Below are 17810 nucleotides of genomic sequence, written 5' to 3'. Positions count from 1 at the left end.
TCATCTGCCTCAAGGTTATTCCAAGGCCCTTGTCCCACTGAATGACCCACCTAAAAAAATCAGCTGACCTCTCTATAGTAGCTTTCAGTCACCGTGACAATATACCTGAGATCATTAACTTACAAAGAAGAAAGAATTATTTTTGAATCACAGTTTAAAAGGGTCAGTCCATGGTCACCTGCTTCCATTATGTTTGTGGATACACAGTACATCATGGTTGAGACACAGAGCAGGAAGGCAATATCACCCTTAAGGAAACCAAGAAGGACAGTGGGTGGAGCAGAAGACCCAGGCAAAGGTGTGGATGTGGGTGTGGGCATGTGCGCGTGCATGCAAGCCCGCACATGTATAGGGCAGTGGTCTGCATCTAGTCTGTTCCAAGTTGCTTTCCACCTTATTTTTCTGAGATCCAATCTGTTACCAAACCTGGAGCTTACTGATTGGACTAGACTAGCTGGCCAGGGAACCCCAAGGATCTTCTGGTCTTCTCTACCTCCTTGGAGCTGAAATTACAAGCACAGGCCACACTGTACCTGACTTTTTTTTTTTAAAGAGATAGGTTGTGAGTGATAAAACTCAGGTCCTAGAGATTGCTTAACAAGTGCTTTATTTTACTGAGTGCATCATCTGCAAACAGTACTATTTTCGAAGCCCTTTGATCTGGGCTAATGGCTGACAGCAGGCTAATGTAGGCTTGTCCCTGAGCCTATTCACATATTGAAGTAATACTTGCAGGAGAAAAGGGAGTGGGGTCCAGAGTAGAGGTCCTGGGACTCCAGACACCAAAAAGCCTCCTTTTCATATCAAGTGACTCAACTGCTGGTCCCTGGTCTTGGCAGAGGGAATGGAAATTTCAGAGGGCCACTAGGAGATTTCTACTGCTCACACTGTAGCCTCTTTAAAAACTTTAAAACAACTCTTGGAGGATTTCATATAATGCATTTTGATCATATTCCACCCATTTCTTCCCTTCCCTTTGTTCTTCCAGATCCACCCCTTCCCCCTAGATTCCCAGCCCCCAATGTCATGTCACCTTTTTGTGGGAGTTGTAAAATGTAATAACTCATCAAATCCAATTTGTGTTATCCACATACTTCTAGGGGTGGGGCCACCCAGCAGAGCCACATCCTTATAGAAACTAGCTCTCCTTCCGACATAAGCTGCCAGCTGGCTGTAGCTCCTCCGGTAGAAAGATGGGGACTCATGGCACCTTCATGCTTCATGCTAGAATGTCTGCTGGCTCAGGAGTACTACAGTCACGAACTCACAGTAGCTGTGGCCGTCTGCACAAGATCTACTCTGCACCCTTTTCCATCCTCCCTCCATGGAGAGAGAGAGAGACAAAGAGACAGAGAGACAGAGACAGAGAGACAGAGACAGAGAGACAGAGACAGAGAGACAGAGAGACAGAGACAGAGAGACAGAGACAGAGAGACAGAGAGACAGAGACAGAGAGACAGAGAGACAGAGAGACAGAGACAGAGAGACAGAGACAGAGTCAGAGAGACAGAGACAGACAGAGAGACAGAGATAGAGAGAGACAGAGAGACAGAATTCTTCACCGACAAGTGCCTTCATCCATTTCTTAGAACTCTCATGGACCAGATATCCATAGAGATGTATAAGTCCCCACAGCTGTTATCAATCTGCAGACACAGGGGACGTATTTCAAGAGTGTCTTTTGTGGCCAACAGAGGCACTTTGTATCAGTGATGGGAACATGGAGGGAAGCTCCTACTTTGGGTTTAGGCTATTTCATTTGGAGAGCTTACAAACTCTCTTAACTGGTGGCCCACTCAGGGACAGAAAAGATTCCTCACCTAAACAAAAGCAGAACAAAACACCAAAACAACGCACCAAGCCTGCAACATGGCCTCCCATCTGATTTGCCTTTGTGTGTTTTTCTAAGCTGTGGTTTTCTAATTAGGGAGAAAGAAGAAGCAGTCTTACTCTCACATTCACAACAGCATGTGACCGAATTTCAGTTACAGTTTCCTCTGGGCTGGATAAGGGTAATGAACAGATTTTTATCAAATAATTTGACAGACTTTGTTCCGGCCAGCAACTCATGCTAATAAGATGCACTTGGAGTCTCAGCTGTGTTTGAAGTTCACCCCAATATCAGCAGAAATGGAGAGAGCCTCTAGGGGGCATCAGCCCTAATCTGTGCGACCCGAATCTCCCTGGCATTGCACAGGGACTGAAACAGTGTGAACCTGTCTTCTGTTGGCAACACAAACCAAAGGCCTGTGACGCTCTCTCTATCCAATAGGCTCTTTTGCATGAGATAAGAGCCACTGCCAGGTAGGATTCGGCTCAGAAACCAAGTGATCAAAATGCAGCCCTTCAGATCGCCTGTCAACTCCACTGTCATTTTGTGATGGTTGCTCTTCAGTGTCAACTTGGCTGGATTTAGGAGACACACCTCTGAGAGTCTCCGAGGGTGTCTCAAGAGTGATTTAATAAAAGGGGGGAGATCCACCCTGAATGTGATTGACACTGCTCAGCAAACTGGCATCCTGGAATGAAGAAAAGGGAGAAGGGGGAGGAGGAAGAGAAGGAGGAAGAGGAGGAGGAGGAAAAAGAAGAGGAAGAAGAAAAGAAGGAGGAGGAGGAAGAGAAGGAGGAGGAAGAGGAGGAGGAGAAAGAAGGGAGAAGAAAGAGGAGAAAGAGGAGGAAGAAGAGGAAAAGGAGGAAGAGAAAGAGGAACAGGAGGAGGAAGAGGAGGAAGAGGAGGAGGAGGAGGAAGAAGAGGAGGAGGAGGAGGAGGAGGAGGAGGAGGAGGAGGAGGAGGAGGAGGAGGAAAGCAGGTTGAGCACCAGCAATCATCTCTCTGCCTCTTGACGGATGGTGAATGTATGTGAACAGCTGCGTCACTGCCATAGGCTCCACGCCATGATAGACTGTGAGCCCTGCCCACACGTATCCTCCTTTAAGTTGCTTATTGTCAGGAATTTAATTGCAACAATGAGAAAAGTAAGTAATTCAGATTTCCTCCCTGACTGAAAATAAGCCACCTTTTAAGACTAAGCACTAGGCATAATGAGGAACCACTTGCTTCGTGAAGTTGTGCGTCCTCCTGTATATGTATGTGTGTGAAACCGCACATATCTGCCCAGCAAGACGGAAGTCTCACAGCAGGGATGCACAGTGCAGTAACATATGGAACCCTGCCTTCTTGTAGGAGGTGTGTTCACAGAGGGGTGGAGTGGCGGCAGGGATGACTGGTGACTTGCTCCTGATAGAATGATGTAAGCATTTAACTATCTGTACCATGCTTACGTGGCTGAAGTCCTCCAGAAAATGATGTGCAGTGCCACTTTCGAGGTGTTCACAGGTAGAGTGCTTACAGTGTGTGTGTGTGTGTGTGTGTGTGTGTGTGCTCATGCACAGACAGACAGAGAGGTGAATGTTCACTGTATGTATAGACCCGGGTGTACAATCAGGCCAAAGGAGGATGTCAAGTGACCTGCTCTATCGCCCCCTACAGTGCCCTCTTGAGACAGGTTCTGCCATCGACCCTGAGCTAGCTGCCATTATGGTCTCAGAGCACAGTGTGCTGGGTGACAGTATGATGCCTGTTTTATGGGCGAGACTGTTGATGGTGGAGGCACTGGAGAGTCTGTTCAGTTTAAGTGGGGAACAAGATAACAACTTGACCCAAGGCCTCCAAAGAGTGTATCTCTGTGTTATGGCCCCTTGTGAATCATCACTAATGTCCCATCCTAGGCAAGAGAAGGATGAATTGGTAAAGCCCAGAGAGGACACTTGGGTTCCCTTTGCTTAGTTAGGACAGCCTTCCAGCTTGAGCCTCCCAGGTCCCTAAGGGTCTGTACCCCCTAAATCCTTTCTTACTCTTTACTTTCTGTTCCCAGAATTCCTTTTCTCCTGGCACTAAAGCCCCTTTATCCTCCCCAGTATCCCCCCTGTGCTACTGCCTCAGGAAGGATGAATCCTGGGTCCATGTTGATGTTGCTAAGGCTTTTGTAACAAGCGTCATTATGACTCACCTCAGTGATTCTTAGATTCTCAAAGAGGCAAGATGTGTTGGGTGGATTTAACCACGTGAGCATTTACTATGAACAACAATGTCAGGAAGCAGGCCCCTGTTTAAACAGCAAAGTCATGGTTTCATCTCGAATTTAAGAGGGAGACAGGGAAGTAAAGGGTGGAGGAAGAAAGGGAGGATAAGGGCAACTGAAAAAGAATGGAGTAAGAGGGTGGGGTTGAAGGAGGAAGAACACCTCACTGCTCAGCTGCTCCCTGATGCCTACATTCAGATCACACTAGAACAGGGTGGAAGTGGAGATTGTACCAGCTCTGCGTCCTCTCCATCAGGTTTTCGGAGGGGTGAGCCCTTCTTGCTCTGTGCTCCAGGCTGTTCATCTAAGTCTCCTGAGCCTCTGCTTCAGCATCTGTGATGAAGATAATAGCACAGGCCCCCAAAGAACTGCGTGGAGAATTAAATGGTAGCTTATGTGTAATAGCGACACAACACTTGATTTGCTCCCTGGGAAGGGTGCCACATCTTTTCTCTTCATGCCTGTAGTGACTTCATTTGCAGTCTCTGAAGACCTCTGCAATGCCTTCTATTTCTTTCCCAAGGCTGTCTCTCCTGCCCTGGCTCAAAGGCATCATTGCAAGGTTTGCTTCATTTCCACACTAGTCAAAAACTCTGTATTTCCCCGCTAACTGTCCAGAGGCCACTTCTCTTAGTTACCCTCAGGTCAGGATGCCTACCCTGACCTAGGGATGTAGCCCAGTGGTAGAACATTTGCCTAGTATGCAAGCCCTATAATCCCAGGATTGAAAGGAAGGAGAAAATTTAATCCACGTCTTAATTCCATTTTGCTGTAAATTACCCTTATAAATTCATTTGTACAACCCTGAATGAGCAATAGGTTTAGTGTGTGTGTGTGTGTGTGTGTGTGTGTGTGTGTGTGTATGTGTTTGTGTGTTCCCATGTGTGCAGATATGAACACATGTGCACACACTCATGTCAGAGGAGGATGTCTGGCGTCCTGCTCCATCATTTTCTGCCTTACTCTCTTAGGATGGTTTCTCACTGGTCCTAGGGCTAGGCTGGAGGGCACCAAGCTCTAGTGAACCTCCTATCTCCTCCTCTCTCCCCACACATGGCAGAAGGTTACAGGCCTGCACAGCTAGGCCTGGCTTGGCTCTTTTACATATAGGTGGTGGGGATTCAAACTCCCATTCCCTTGAATAGGCAGTGAACATGCTTAGCCACTGAACTTACCACTAAACCCATATGTTTTTCTTTATAAAGGAAACATTGAAAAGAGGGGGAAGTTAAAAACCAGGAAAATATTAGACTAATTGACACAAGCTGAGACATTTCAATGAGTGTCAGGGGCTGGAGAGAAGAGTAGGAAACAGTGGACTGGGAACCTAGGATCTCATGCCACAAAAGGTTCACAGTCCCAGGATTGTGTCTTGAGAGGGATTGTAAGCTTCAGGACCGGTCCAGCTATGATTCTGGGAGAGGGACTCTTGCTATTTGTCTAACGGGGAATCTATACAAGGGAGGGCCAAGTGCATGCGTGAGCTAAGATGTCTTGTTTCCCAAATGTTAAAATTCACTATTCAAGTGTTTGAGGGCATGGCAGTGAGTGGGTTGACACCTGGCCAGGCCGGGTTGAAATCTTGGCTATGCCACAAAGTGGCTGGGAAGCTTCCTGCATCATTGGTTCCTGCATCTCACCTGGAATGCAGGTGGCAGGGGTTTCACAGGGATGGGCAGACAAATCGAGCCAAGGAAGGTTCATGGTGGCATCTTCCTGCTAAATGAGCACCAAGTGTTTACTATGCTAGTGTTTGGATTTTAACAGGAAAAGATAGAGCTTAGGTCCACATCTGATGAGAGGAGGGGTTGAGAGGCCAGAACAGGGATGCTCGTGAAGGCAGGGGGACCTGGAGATGCCTAGGCTAGGTTGCTCTTCTATGAGATGAGCCATCATGAAGAACAGGCTTGCTACTCTTACAGAGGATCCAGGATCAGTTGCCAGCATCCGCATGGTGGATAATAACCGTCTGTAACTCCAGTTCCAAGGTACATGATGCTCTCTTCTGACCTCTAGGAGCACCAGGCACATGCGCGGTGCACATATATGCACACAGGCAAATACTCATACACAGAACATAATCTAAAAGCACCCACAGGTATATGAAAGAGGGAGTGTGGGGTCGAGAGATACAGTAAAGATGGAGGTCAGGGAGATGGGGGGGGGAGTTGAATGGAGGATCAACCAAAACTAAGTATGCACAAAAATGACATAGGAAACCTGTTATTTTGTACGCTAGTTAAAAACTAAACTTACAAAGAAGCCAACAGTGTCTGCTCAGTTTGCATCGTGAGGCAGCTCACAAGGCTGCAGCATCCTCAGCTGCCCTGGCTCCACCCTCAGCATCTGACTGGGCTCTGTGTTTATGCAACTCTCTCAGGACACACTCTTCCAGATGCACACAGCTGCGAGATGCTGAGGCCAAGGACCTGGTGTTCTGCAGGAGTACATTGTGCCCTCATCCTCCCCACCGGGACTGATGAATCCTAACACAGACCCTCACTGTGCCTCGTTGGGCCAGCAGCCACAGCACGTAGACAAAGGGTACATGACACCCCCAGGTGCCCTTTTCAAACCGTCAGGCACCCTGTTGGGTGCTTCCCCTTTTCAGTCTCAGAAACACCCCGGTTCCTTCCCTGGGGCATCTGGCAGGGTCTCCCACTTCATGTGGAGCTGGCTGTGATTCAGGAACTTTCTAGAGGCAGCACATTGACTGTATGAGGCTGCGGGTGTCTGTCCTTCCAGAGCAGATGGGAAAGCCTGGCCAAGCTGCAGACACTGCTTTTATTACCATGTCCTCTCTCCAGTTGAGAGAACTTGGGGGTGGGGCCAGTGAGATAGTTCAATGGGTACTGGCTGTGCTGTGAAGAATTGTTTCTATTCTGGGACCTGCAAGGTGGGCACTTGAACATTTGGACACTCACATATACACAGTATAAATAAACAAACAAACAAATGTAATTCAAATTGTTTGTTGTAAAACAAAAACAAAAACAAACAAACAAACAAAACAAAAAAAAGTAATTTCTTTTTTTCATAGTGATCCAGAAGAAACCTTGGCGGTGAGTCTAGAGGCACAGCAGCAATTAGGTCTGGGGACTTTAAAGAACTTAGTTCTCAGGTCTCAGTGACATCATCAGCTCATGGGTAACTGGATGACCTAGAACCTTCTGAGTGGGCCTGGGGAATGAAGACAGCTGTTGGTCCATGTCCTCCTAGACTCATGAGCAAGCTCTTGTCCCAGACTGTGAGGTTTCACAGAGGCACAGTCAGGACGAGGTGGAGAGGAGGGTGCTTTCCTTTTGTAGGTGGTTGGTAGGTGCCAACTCTTCCTGTCTTCTTGTGTCTCCCGGGGTTAGCTGTTCTGATGTTTCTGGTTCCCATGCTGCTGAAGTCAGTGGTCCTGACTGTTGATGGTTTGTTTCACAGGCATGCACTGGGTCTCACAATGCCTGGATGCTCCTCTAAATACTCAGGACCGGGCTTGAACCACACACACTAAGGTCTGTTTGTCATGGATCAGAGCTTTGGAAGAGGCTTGTCCACTTTCCTCCACCCCTGCAGAGCTGTGTCTGCAATACCTGAGATCTGAGGACCCGAAAGAGAAAGAGTGGGACGGACTACAGTCTAATGCTGTAGCCTTATTTCCGTTTAGGTGTACTTTTACACGAGAATGAAACAAAGAAAGCAATGGTCCAAGGAAGATGATTTGAGGTCAGAGAAACATGTAAATAAACATCACTAAGCACACACTAAATATTAGCAGAGAAGCCCTTTCTCCCAGAACTTTATCAGGACACACCAATTTAAACGCAATTGTCTGGATGTGCTGTAGATTATATCTGGGTAAGCATGAAAGCTAGGCAGAAGACCTTATCCCAATTTAGAGCACACCTACCACATTGGGTTCTATAGCTATGATCCAACAAAGATAAACATGTCTTACAAATTGAATGTAAGTGTTTATCACAGGAGACATGAAATCACATCCAAGAAGAGTCCAGGGAACAAAATGCACTTGAGGTGAAAGAGCTTCGCCCTTTTTCTGGAGCCCCCCTCACGGTTCCCCGAGGCATGGTTCGCCATGGGTCACTCTTTTGACTGTGTTCAGACAAAGCTGACAGTTGGCAAAGTGGGGTACGGAGAAATAAAATACGCAGACAGTGTAATGAGTGTGAGTATCCTGAGAACATGGATACTTACACAGGAGGGAAGTGGATCTGGGCATTTGAGCAGAAATTGGCCAAGGAAATGTAACCACCCAGAGAGTGCATGAGAACAGCAAGTGGAAAGATCCTGAGGCAGGGACATGTATGAATCAGGTGTTCAGTATGGCTGGAGCAAAGTGAGCTGGAGAGGGCTACATCGAACCAGGACCAAGCTCCTACTTGAGGGGAGATGCCAGGATCCATGCAGAAGCTTGGGTGCTCAATGCCAGGGAGTCAAGGACACAGCCAGATGCCAGGCACCAGACTTCTCTGACAGGCTCATATCCACGGTCAGCTTCTGCCACTTATTGCAGACAAGCGATGAATACTGAAGCTACCTTCACCTGCATCTCGCAGGGATAAGATGGGGGCTCTCACTGCCCTGCTTTACAGGTGAGGCTTGAGAGGTTAAGCCACGGTCACAAGACACACCACCAAGTGAGCAGTTCGAATTGGGATCAGGGGGATAGTCTCTGGCTGGCATAGATAGCGTGAGTAGACACACAAGGGTCTCTCATGTGTAAGCACACATGAGGATGAACGGGTACACATCACATAGGTAGTCCCTGGGTGTAAAGGCATCTCTCGGGAGCATGGCGCATAAGCAGTTTCTAAACACTGTGGAACTATTTAGGGACTCAGTTGTAAAAGCTCATTGAGAAGATGTGGTAGGAATTGAGCTTCCTGAGTTCAAATCCTGGATCTGCCACTTTCGCTGCATCCTATTCTGCGGAGCATTGGTAATTTCCAAGTTTAGGGATTCCCATGTATTAATAGTCATGCTAGCCAGCCCGCTGTGCCCCACAGTCCCTCTTAAGTTCAGTATAAGAGCCAGGTTATGGCTCTCCGCTATTAGTCTATAGAGTTCAGTAGTGGAAGATGGGTTGCCTGCCTTGGCCGCTGTCCAATGTCATTTAATCCTGGAAGGACCCCCGTGATAAAACCACTTTCAATCTCTGTTCAAAAACCTTGTTAAGCCTCCTGTTCAAATTTATTGTTTGAAACTGTTCGTACTAAGAAATACAAGCCTTCCTGAGGGCTGTTTCTCAAGCTATCTCTTGTAAGACGGTCTAGGCATGCTGTAAATCGTTCCTCCGTTGGTACAAGAAGTCATAATGGCATCTTCGGTGGCAGCCGGCTTGTAGCTAGAGCTGAGAATGACTGTGGGGAGGGAGTCTTTCATTTCTCTTTAAAGTCAGGGTGGAAGTTTACTGCCTCTTCAACAACCCCTGTGTAACACTCGGATGCATAAAATTCCAACTGTGTGATGGTGAGTTTGTTTGTAAGACTGTGGTAGATGCTTGTACATATGCGCATGTGCACATATGTGGTTGTGTGTGTGTGTGTATGTGTGTGTTTTCAACTATGTGAACTCATTCAAACATCTTGGTGATCATTTACAACCTTGATTGCTTCTCTCTGTGTGTATTATGTGTGTACATGCAGATACACACGTCCATACATATCTGGAAACCAGAGGCATCAGGTAACGTTACCTGCTCTCTCATTCTCTGCCTTATTCTCCTGAGACAAGGCCTCTTATGGAACCTGGAGCTAGACTGGTGACCATCAAGCTTGAGTTATTCTGCAGTCTGTGCATCCCACGGTATTGGGGTATAGACACATGCAGCCATACCAGTGTTTCATATGTGTGCCAGGGGCCTGAACTCAGGTCCTAATGCTTGCTTCACAAGCACTCATCCACAGAGTCATCCTTCTAGCCTTTAGTTTTGATTCTTTTTCTTCTTTAAATTAGAACGATATACTCAATAAGAAAGATCCCTAAGCATTCAACCAAGACCTTTTAAAGATGTTTAGGATCTGAGTTTCTTCAAGCCACATCCCAACACTCCTGATAACATGGCTTACAGCCATGGTGTATGCGGCACAGAGAAGATGAAACCACGTAATACTATAAATGATAGCTAATTACCAAAATCAGTTCCTGTAACAACTCAAAGGATCTGGGTTTAAATGAAGTAAACAAGCCGAGTTGTTTGCTCCTCATTTTCTTATGGCAAACTGAAATGTCGCAAGGGCGTGCTCTCAGCTGTCAACTCCTAATCTAATTAGATGGGATAATTGGGGAGGCGGAGCCTGCTGACGGTTGACAAACATATTAGACTCATTCTCTTTGTTCCAATGCAACTCTGGCAACAGGAGCATCTCTTGTCACCATGGCAGCCAGGAAGACTTCTGAGCCCGTAGCTGACTCTGGCTGGAGCCTGAGGATGGCCTCTGGATTGCAGCTAAAGGGGGAACTGGGAAAACAGAGTCAGCAAGGGAAGGCTAAAGCTAACAGAAAGGAGAACTTGTCATGTGACTTGACTTGCCACTTTGGAAGTGCTGATGGAATCCCTGGGTAGCAAGGACACCTGATTGTGACTGTAAGGACATACAGCTGATCTAAAACACTGCGTCTCAGAAACCTTTCAGCGTGCATAGCTAAGAACAATTTTCAAACCGAACAGCCTTCCTAACCTGAAAAGCCCATATTCCCAAAGTTACAAAACCCCAAACCCTTTAAGCTACCATGAGGGAAAACTGCACACCGTGAAACAAGGGTTCATTCACAAGATTATGAAAAAAAATCACATAAGATTTAGCTGCATGTGTAAAGTGCACATGGTTTACCACCACACAGGTCCCAAATCTCTTGGTTTCTAGTATTTTAGGTGATAACATCTCTCACCATCTTTCTCCTTCATTCCTATTCTCTATGCATGTGTCTCTCTCCCTCCTCTTCCCTTCTCTCCCATTTCATTCTCAATCCCTACCTCTTCCTGTTCTCCCCACACCTCTCACATGTTCACGCCCCAACCCCAGACCTGTACGTACTAGGCAGGTGCCCTATCACTGAGCCAACCCCGACCTCCAGGCAACCATCTTCTGAGTACATCAGAAAAGCTGATTCACCGTGCAGACTCACTGAGTTGTATGTTGGCTGTTTTGAGTGACAGCCCACCAGTCACTGGGTATCAACCCTATAGTATATTTTTAAGACTGTTTAGTTGACACTGTCACCAACTCAAATGATCACAGATTCAGTGGCCCAAAGTGACACGTGCTCACTATCTTATTGTTCTATAGGCTAGAAACTGGGACATTGTGCAGCTCATCCAGACTCTGCAGAATCCCAAACGAGGCCCAAACCAAAGTGATCCCAGGGCCATGTTCCCTTCCAGACATGAGTCACACCATGCTTACTCATGATATCTGTCAAACTTGAATGCTTACAGTCGTAAGACAAGTCAGCATTTCCTTGGTGACTGTCTTTTGGGGTCAGTCCATGCTTCTGGGTATAACCTGATTGGTCATGCATCCAGATACCCTCACCCTGCAGTAAAGGTTCCAACGACTTTCATCTCATACTCCTGATTTCTCCAGCTTCTTCTTTTGCCAGGTGTCTCTGCCAAAAAGTCCTTTACAGATTGGAAACATCCATAGGACCTTGAGTCATCACCCCATGTTAAGATTAGTAAACTCAATGATGTCTGCAGACCCCTTTGGGCCATGTACTATGAGAGTTTATTTTGGCTTACAGTTCTTGGGTACAATCCATCACGGTGGCGAAGGTGTTGCAGAAGAGGCATGACATAGCTGGTCATGTCGCATCAACGGAGAAGAAGCAGAGAAAGATGAAATGCCAGTGGTCAACTCTCTGTCTCTTTTTATTTGGCCCATAGGATAGACTCACCCACATTCCTGCTTCAGTTAACCAAATCTAGAAACTCCCTCACAGAAATGCCCAGAGGTTTGTTTCCATGATAATTCTAAATACCAGAAAGTTAGAGTGACGATTAGCCATCAAAGACATCTCAGTGGAGAGAAGTGGCTGGCTGAGTGATCAGCAGGGGACAGTGCTGGCATGACAGTATTTTATCTTCATGGAGCTTAAACGTTCTCCCCAGGCCTGACTCACATTGATCATTTCAATTTGGCTAATGCTTTCATTCCCAAAGAAAGCATAGAGTTGAATTTTGCCCCAGGCAGCATCCTGGCTACCGCTCATGGTTTTAAATTACCTAGTTCAAAAGAACACAGTCACTCAAAGGGAAGAAAGAGTCCAGTGTGGTACAGGGGCCAAAGAGATCTCTGTGGTCACGTGTAAACCCCCTAGTCTCATGGTGCTAATGCTCTGGCATTGATTTAAGTAGTTACTGGTGATGGCTTAGCTTTGGGGGAGAAGATACCAGGGTTGCTCTGTTACCCGTGCATCAGGATCTACAGATTGAAAGTGAGGGGGAAGCCCAAGGTTCAGCAAAATCCACAGAAATGATACATGTGGGAAAATGGATATCCGTCCACTGCTACCTTAAAGTCCACTCAAGTCTCTAGAGCATCACCTGGTATTGTGTGCTTCCTTTGAGTAGTGCTTGACCCTAGTAGGTTGAACAGACAACCACTTCATCCAAGTCTCTGTTAGAGAATCAGAAACTCGATCCACAGTGCAGCAGCTGAATGTCTTTTCTCCAAATAACCCAATTCTATTCTCCATGTACCAGCAGCATCCTTGTGTTGCAGGAACAGATGCAGAGAGTGATTAAGTCATCCATCAAAGATGACATGGTGACCCAAACAGGACCAGAATTCAGGACTCCTGTTTACAGACAGTGGGCGACTCTCTCTAGTTAGAGTCACAGCAGTTGGCGATTACCTTTTTCTTTCATTTTTACCCTGTGTCTTTGTGAATGAAGCAACAAGCCTGACAAGGACTCTCCAAAGAGAACAAATGCAAAGTGTTCCAGATAGATATTCATCTAGCTTGACCTCTGCCTGCAGTGTTGCTTCTTTTTAAAATGAAGTAGCATGTTTGAATTACACCATGGCTGTCTTGAGGAGCTTCTTTGTTCAGTGTTCCATGATGGATGGATGGATGGATGGATGGATGGATGGATGGATGGATGGATGGTTGGTGGGTGCATTGATGGACAGACAGGTGCACAGAAGGACAGACAGGTGGATGGACAGATGGATGGGTGGATGTATGGACAAGTAGATGGATAGATGGAATGTTTGTACAGACAGACAAATAGGCAGGCAGGCAGGCAGACAGACAGACAGACAGACAGAAATGCACAGAAGGATGGATAGTTGGATGTTGGATGGTTGGAACAGTGGTAGGTGGGCAGATGAATAGCGAGTGAAATGTTCATAGAAGGTTAGGTGGATGAGTAGATGGATGGATAGGCCAGTTGATGGCTGGATATTGATGGGAAGATGGACAGGTGGATAGAAGAAGGAAGAAATGGGTAGATATAAGCAAGAGAATGGGTGGAACACTGGTTAGTTAGATGGAGAGATACATGAATGGTTGGTAGATGAACAGCTAGATGGACAGACACACTGACAGATACATGACAAAATGGACAGGTGGATATATGAATGAACAGATAGATGAGTGGATGATGGATGGATGGATGGATGGAAGGAAGACAGACGGACAGATGAACAAATAGATATACTGGAGAGTTACAGCGTGATGTACCTTTACCCATACCTAGCTGAGAAATTGGACTGAACTGTGTGGTCAATGTGCAGTCACCTTAAGACCCCTCCTGGCATTCCTGCTGCACCGCAAAGACACAGGCTAGGAGTCACACTTTTTCTTTATGATGAAATAGGACCAGATATTACATACAGTTTAATCTGTATCCATGATTTAAGGAGCAAAAATGTTATATCAAGACAAGCTATTATGCACATATGGACTTAATTGACCCAGGCAGATAGACCATTTCTGTACTCTTTGAATGACTTCCTGTGGGATCAGAATCCCAAAAGTTACCCATAAGCCTCCAGATTGTTGCCGGGGTGGGGGGGATAGGTAATGAATTTTACTCTGCTCCCTTCTCTATAGCTACACATCGGTTTCTGTAAAGACCCTTTGGAGGATAAGTAAGGTCCAGCTCTATCGTATTCATAAGCAGTGAGACTCTAGGCAAGGGCGGGGTGCTCAGTGGAAAGCCATGAGCTTCAGAGAACCTTTGATTAGCAACCACAGGGACATCTTAACTGGTGCTGTTTGATGACTGTTCATGAGCACCACGAGTCTTTCAAAAAAGTAGTGCAGATATGGTGTCCACTCATTACAACAGCCTTTTGAATAGCATGCCCAATCTCAAATGAGGAAATAGAGCCCAAGTTCACAGGAGAATGAGCAACAGACTCACGTGCACATCCTTGATGAAGTCTTCTGATCCTTTGGGTTAGGTTACATGCTCACTTCTTGGTGAATCTCTATCACGTGTGCACCTCTCCCCAAGAACCCTGGATAGTTGACTGACATCTGCCATTTATTCCTGAGCCGTTATTTGTATCTGTGAACAAATGGTATAGCGCTTTGTGTATTGCCATCGCTGGAATAAATTCTGAATGAACGAATGGAGCTCACGATGGCCATAAGATAAAAGCATTTCCACTGTTGCAGTCATAGGGAGAAACATTTCTCCATTGCTACGGCATGGCCTAAATGGAATTATACCTGGTACTTGAGGGGTTGAGAAGGTGACGCGTTTGTTCAAGTACCTGCATGATATGCATGTGAAGCATAAAGCATATGAGCTGTGTGTCCAGATTAGCCTCTTTTCCTGGGAGAATCTGGGACACTTCTGATCCTAATGATTTTGAAATGTATTCTCAGTGTGTGTGTGTGTGTGTGTGTGTGTGTGTGTGTATGTAAGTTTCCACAATGCCTACTGAACCTGTGTAAAGTGCTCCATGTGGATTTCATGATATTCTCATTGTACCCAAGGTATGACTGGAAACCTGTCCATACAGGGCCATCTAGTCCCTGAAGTGTATGGACAGAAGTTAACAGCGTAGAAGAAACACTTCAACTTTTCTATAATCCAGGTTTGAGACGAATGTGAAGACTAGCACTATAATAATAGCATCCTGGGTGCAGAAGAGAAGAGGTTCAGTGTCCAGTGTGGGGAGGAAGGGGTTAACCAAGAACGAGCCGGTAACAGTCTTACTCGCATCTGTTTTCAGGGGTGACACATTACCTGTGGGTGATTATTTCACACTCCTATCACCTTTCAACCTGAAGTTTAATAGGCTGATGATATATATGTGTAGCTAAGAGCATGAAACCAGAATTTGACCTGCTAGGTTAATAAACACTAGCAGTTACTGTAACTCACAAATTACAGGTCCCAATTTTCACAGCCGGGTTGCAGGCATTAATTAAAACCAGTGTTACAAATCACAGCACTTCGGAATGCCTGCAATGTTTAAATTATCAATGGTGTTGCCACCTTAATTTAAAAAAGCAACTTCTATCATTTTTCAAAGAGCATCGTAAAACCCGAATAAGCCTATCTCTCAGGCTCACAGTCATTAAGATGCTGGGAGCAAATGAAAAATTTTTAATGTCTTTCAATATGTTGAGGCTCAAATGATTGGGCTGGAGACTGGAGCTGTCTCTGCCTGTTATGGCAATACAAAGCTTAAGACGAGGTTATTATCAGTAAGTCTTTGCTCTGGCCTCCTTAGTTGTCTCCGAGTCTCTCTGCATCTGTCTCTTTCTGGATCCTGAACAGAGTCGACATTTGCCACATGGTGTAGAAACTGGTTGCAGTTTCAGTGCTCTCTAATGGGACACAGCATGTAGATATGACTGTGGAATTAAACTTTCACGAAATGGAGTGGCGAAGAAGGAAAAGGCGTGGAAGAGACTCCCTGAGGGTGGTCTTGGAGTGATAAGAAGATTCGGAAGACTGCTTTCGTGGAATGAATTGTGAACAGCTGGCTTGGAGCAATCTAGCCAGAGGAGCATAGTGTCACAGGTCTGTGATCTCAGCACATAGGCAACAGAGGGGAAGCGTTGTGAGTTCAAGGCCTGCATTATACAGTGAGATTGCATCTCAAGAATCAGGAGGAGGAACCATACCTGCTAAAGAATATATCTTAGCAGGACCTGAGAGATGGCTCCATTGGTAAAGTGTTTGCCATGCAAGCACTGGGACTTGAGCTTTATTCTAAACTTCACATCAAAGCCCAACACTGAAACACGAAGCTGTGATCCCAGCACTGAGGAGGAAGAGACGGGTGGATTCCTGGAACCCCTTGACCAGTCACGTGCTGACTCAGCAAGCTCCAGGTGGAACAAGAGACTGTCTCAAACACTAAAGTGGAGGGAGGGGCTGGAGAGATGGCTCAGTGGTAAACAGTACCCACTGTGTTTGGTTCCTAGAACCCACATGATGGTTCACAACTATCTCTAACTCCAGTTTCAAGGGATCTGGCCCCTTCTGATTTCTGTGGTTATTAGGTACACATGTGATACAGGGACATATATCCAGGCAAAACACTCATACACATGCAGTAAAATAAATTAAAAATCATTTTGAAAGATTGAGAAGGTCTGAGGAAGGCACCTCATGTGAACCTCTGGCCTTCACAGGCACCCACACATGCATGTGTATACACACATCACCCACACAGGTCTTCAACTTTTTCAAATGGCTTGTTAACAAGTGAAAGCAGAATTGGGCGGGGGATACAGCTGTGCAAACCGTAGACAAACCAATGAATGAACAGAGAGAAGGTTAGAATGGGAGAAAGGACAGAAACAATAGTCTGAAGTGGGGGCACAATGATAAGTCAGACAAAGAGAGAGGGATGAGGGGACATGTGACAAAATTGTAGAAAGAAGCATCGTAAGAAGTTACATATGGTTACGGTAGGGAATGGAAGGAAATTGTCTTCAGGGTGGGTGACAGGGCAGATGCTGATGAGAAATATAACAGAATCTTAAAAATGGCCCTTTCAGCAGAGGCTGACCTGGGATACCCCATGCTGTTGTCAATGTGGGGGAAAGGAGGTTATGTCATCGAAAAGACATTGGCTCTGAAACCTTTCTGTTTTTCCTGCAAGTGCTGGTAGTACCGACAGTGGTGCCAGCCTGAACCAAGTGCTTGTTTCCATTTAATGACTTTGGCCAGAAGTCTGACTATCTAATCCTGCAGAGACAGCCATTGAGCAGCCCCACTTTAGCCCCATCGGAGGAAGCTAGAGGAAGAGATAGCTCCAGATGAATGAGGCTGGGACGTGACAGAGATGGCTGTTAGAAAGTAGAGCTGCAGAGACTGGACACGCATCCTACGGAGCTGTGTCCCAACCCCAGCTCTGGAATCATCAACCCTGTAAGCCAAATCCGCCTCATCAGATCTTTCTAGAAGGCGCTACAAATTCTCCTCATCTCTGAACCTCAGATCTTTCTAGTAGGTGCTACAGAAGTGAATTTGGTAGAACCCCAATCTCAGAGTCTTGTGAGGGCCGATTATAGACTGAAGTCAGTGCCCCTGCCTCTGGCCCATGATTGGGTCTCAGTGAGAGATATCCCTTCCCTCTCTAACTGGGGAATTCTCTTCTACCATAGAGACACCATTTCTGACACATGACATGTTCATAGTAAGCAGCTAGATAAAAAGAGTCAATGTGGGTAGTCAAAATATGTTCATTGTGTGCCTTCAGTGAGCTTCTCACCCCTCCCCCCCATTCTGCACAACGCTCT

The sequence above is a fragment of the Grammomys surdaster genome, unplaced genomic scaffold, assembly GCF_004785775.1.
Source record: "Grammomys surdaster isolate TR1022 unplaced genomic scaffold, NIH_TR_1.0 125977, whole genome shotgun sequence".
NCBI lineage: Eukaryota > Metazoa > Chordata > Mammalia > Rodentia > Muridae > Grammomys > Grammomys surdaster.
Note: the sequence above shows the minus strand (reverse complement) of the source record.